We start from the raw sequence: 4416 nt of genomic DNA, 5'->3' as shown, positions 1-4416 counted from the left end.
TTGGTGAAAACCCTCGCGGGCACCTTAAGGAGAAAGTGAGTTGGCGGATGAACAAATGAGAAAGGCTTGTTGAAGAAAATTCAGGGCACCGCAAGCCGAACGAGGTCAAGGTTTTGGTGAAGAAATCAGGTTATGGAAACTCCGGGGCAACAAAGTATGACAACTAAAAGTTGATTGGTCGGGCAGATTGGGCCAATTAATCCGAAAGGCATGTCATGATCATTGGTGCCAGCCGCTCCACTCAGATAAGTCTCTTTTCCTTTTCCTCTTCAGATAGTCTTCCAGTTTTAGATTTTCTTATCCTTAACTCTGAAAGTCATTGCATTTCATTTCTTTTGGGTTTATTTCTCTAAGATATTCCCAATGTTAGTTCTGTTTAAGCAAATAAGAAGGAATTTCAAAGCTCACTACCAGCTTCAAGATTGCAAAACACAGTATGGCCAGAGCATACCAAAGATAGCATGATGTAAAGTGGGATAAAGTGCCAGCAAAAGTTCCATCGGCAAAATGATTTAGTAAATTTCATGGGAGATGCAGGGGTTCAGTTAAAGGGGTCAGAGGTGTGAAACAACGGTTCGGGTATAAAACACTCGGGTCATCCAAAGTCATGGAGGTTGGAAAGTCAGTCGGAAAATTAAGCAGATCAGGGCCAGTTTGGGGAAGCTAGTCAAAATAAACAATGCAGCGGAGAGACCTTTAGCAAGAATGCCATCAACTAACCACCACATTTTAAACTGACAAAATTTTTCTTTGATTAAAACAGGGGCAAGAAATTTCGGTTGTTTCGGAGAAACCCTCCGTGGAGAAAGGCGGTCACCAAACAGGTTTGATTTTCAGGACCCTCCTGGAAAATGGGACCTAGCGTAAAGTTCAGAAATAGCATAATCTAGCATAAATGTATCCCAATGGAATATAAGCAGGTTTAGAAGTTTGCATGTTCGAGATAAGATTCAATTAGGAGTTTCCAGGACCCTCCTAAATAATGAGACTTATCTTTAAGATTCCAATTAGATAACAACATTTAGTGTAAGTTCTGTTGTAGGGTAGTATAATTCAGCCGTAAAAGTTGTCACTCTTAATATAAGACTTGATGTTTGACTTTCAGGGCCCTCCTGGATAATGAGGAGTAGTTTAAGACCCTCTTAGATAACAAAATTTAGCAGGAGTCACACCTTTAGAAGATATAATTTAGATTTTTAAGGCCATCATTTGGCTAGGAGTTTTCAGGACCCTCCTAAATAATGGGACCTAGCTTTCAAATTCTTAGTAATACTTGATAACATGATGTAGTTTACACTCACATCTGTGCCCAGCCACCAAAATGGGGCAGAAAATTTTCTTTGTTTTGTCTATTTCGTTGAAGTCAGGAGCCCGCCTGGAGAGCAGGGAATACATTTCAAGTCAGCAATCAGGAGCCCACCTGGAGAACAACGGAGTATAACTCAAGTTTTAGTTTTCAAGTTCTTATTAATATTTGGTAATGTGGTTTGTTTTACACTTACATATGTGCCCAGATACCCAAACTGGGGCAGAAAATTTTTCTTTGTTTTTGTCTATTTTGTTGAAGTCATGAGCCCGCCTGGAGAGCAGGGAATACATTCCAAGGTCAGCAGTCAGGAGCCCACCTGAAAAGCAGGGAATACATTTTAAGTCAGCAATCAGGAGCCCACCTGGAGAGCAGGGAATACATTTCAAGTCAGCAGTCAGGAGCCCGCCTGAAGAGCAGGGAATACATTTCAAGTAAGCAATCAGGAGCCCGCCCGGAGAACAAGGGAGTTCAATTCAAGTTGTAGCTTTCAAGTTCTTATCGATATTTGGTGATGTGATTTGTTTTGCACTTACATGTGTGCCCAGCCACCAAACTAGGGCAAAAAAATTTCTTTGTTTTTCGTCTATTTCATTGAAGTCAGGATCCCGCCTGGAGAGCAGGGAATACATTTCAAATTCAGTAGTCAGGAGCCCGCCTGGAGAGCAGGGAATACATTCAGGTTCAGCAGTCAAGTGTCCACTTGGAGAAAAGAAAAAAAAACATCTCAAAGTGTAGTTGGCAGTCAGGCATCCACCTGGAGAAATGGAAAGCATCTCAGATTACAATTCAAGGAGGCAACAAAAGGATTCCACCAGGAGAATACAAGTCAACAAGGCAACAAGAACCGCAAGAGCAAGTTTGAAGATAGATAGGATTTTGTAATGCATAGATCATAGTCTAGTCTAGCTTCGTTTTATTTTATCATGGTGTATTAAGGGGATGTAGTAAGCAGTAGCAGCAGCAGCAACAGTAAAACCACAGTTTCATGGTAGTCCCAGCTACCAAACCTTCCCAAACTACACTGACCTGATTCCTTTTCAGCCAAGGATATGTAGGCAACCTTAGAAGTAGGGTGTGGTCAACTCTTTCAAAAAATGCTTCCAACAGAGTATTCAAATGGGCAAAAATCGCTCGTATCCGCTCACTTTATCTTTGCACGAAAACTCTTCGTGTTTCTGGGCAAAGAGGGGAAGCTGTGAGCACGTGATTTTTGCCCTATATGAATTACTCCCACAAATTCAAAACAAAATAATTTTTTTCCATTCTTTGCAATTTCGTAAATTTTTGTGGCATCTTCTGTTATTGTTTGCATATTGTCTGTGCATGTTTATTTTAATTCATGAAAAATACAATAAATATGTTGCATTTGCATTTGGGACTTAATTTTACATTTGTTAGATTAATTAGCAAATTAGTTGTCCTATAGAAATGGAAAAATCACAAAAATAGTTTATTTTTGTACTTTTTAATTTTTAATTTCAATTTTGAATTTTGGCAGTTTTCCCTTCAATTTGGATCTTAATTAATTGTGATAATTATTATTTAGGTTTAACTAGTGTTTTGATAGGCTAATTTGGTTTTAGGATTTAACTTAGATTTTTAATTTAATTTTGAAAAAAAGAGAGAAGGAAAGGAATTTTGAAATAGGAAATGAAAAGAAAAGAAAATAAAAGGGTTTTGAATCAGATTTTTTGGGCCTTACTTTATTCCCAATCTCCAAGCCCAGACCAAACACCCCTAAACCCGCCCCAGTCCAAGCCAGCCTGACCAAATGACGTAGTATGGGGGTGGGGCTGTGTCTTTTTGAGTTTCATAGGTTTTGATTAGATCCTGGACGTTCATTTTGTTCCATCTAACGGCCCAGAATATTTCTCCAATATTGTTTAAAACTGTCCGAATACCTTAAAGACCAATTCAGTTCACCTGTTTCATCTCCTCCATCTCAGAACCCTAGAAACGCCGCCAGTATTCCCCACCTCGAGCCCGGCGGCGCCTCTACCAAACGACCCCAAATCCATACACCAGAACCCCCTCACTCCCCTCGTTCCAAATCCCCACTCCATTCCCCTCAAATACTGTCGAAGCGTCTCGAATCTTGAATCTGAAAATCGAATCCTAGAAGCCAAATCCCAAACCTGTGCATGCAGGATTATTGCCCCATTCCTCTGAGTTCTTTGGGTTGGTTTTGTCTCGTAATAACGTTGTTCGCTTATTCTTGACAAAGAACAAACGATTGACGTTATTTGGGGACGAAATCAGAAGGTCGAGTCCCAGTTTCGAGCTTTTAGTCGGTAAGTTCTCCTTTCCTTTTTTGTTCATGTTTGGTGTCATTTTAATCTCCGTTCCTCCTCATCTCTCCTTCGTTTTCTTTTCTTTTCTTTATCTGGTCACTTCAACTGAAGTTTGACCAAATTTTCTGGTTAAAGGGTAAATTATGCGCTTTTATTCCTCGTTTGCTTTATTGTCCCAAATTCGCTTCTCTGATTTCTGTAGTTTGTTAAGTGCGACTTAATTTTTGGTTTTTATTCTGTTCAATCACCTAGTTTAATTAAATTAGGCCCATAACCTGGTTATTTTCCTTTTATGTAGCTAGGGTAATTGGTTCATTCACGTTTGTCTTGGTTTGGGCTGCATTTTTCGGGTTTCTTTCTTTTGGGAAGACTGGGTCAGTTTCTTTAAATGTTGAATCTGTGGTTAACTTAATTTGGGCTAGGAAAGAATCAAAAGTCCAAGAGGGGAATTAATGGGAATCTACAGACCTCTGGGGCTTGGAACTGGGTAAATTTGACTCATATATTGGTCTGTTTTTTTTAGAAGTAAATAACAAAAAATTTAATGGGTAATGTAGGAAAATTGGTATAGGGAATCTCATTGTAACAGAACAGGAAGCTTCTAGGAAGCTGGGGAGGGAGCTGTTTTGAAACTCTGATATTTGAACTAAGGGTAGTTAAGCAAAAACAAAAATTGGCTAAGGATCTCTAAGCTAAAACAAAAATGTTGAGAGGTGCAAAGGGCAAAATTTGAGATTTGTATTTGTTGCCCTAACACCCCTCTATAAAAGGATCATTTGCTGAAATTTTGGAGGAGGAGATCTTTTTTAAAAAAAA

The sequence above is a fragment of the Nicotiana sylvestris genome, chromosome 7 (assembly GCF_000393655.2).
Source record: "Nicotiana sylvestris chromosome 7, ASM39365v2, whole genome shotgun sequence".
Lineage (NCBI taxonomy): Eukaryota > Viridiplantae > Streptophyta > Magnoliopsida > Solanales > Solanaceae > Nicotiana > Nicotiana sylvestris.
Note: the sequence above shows the minus strand (reverse complement) of the source record.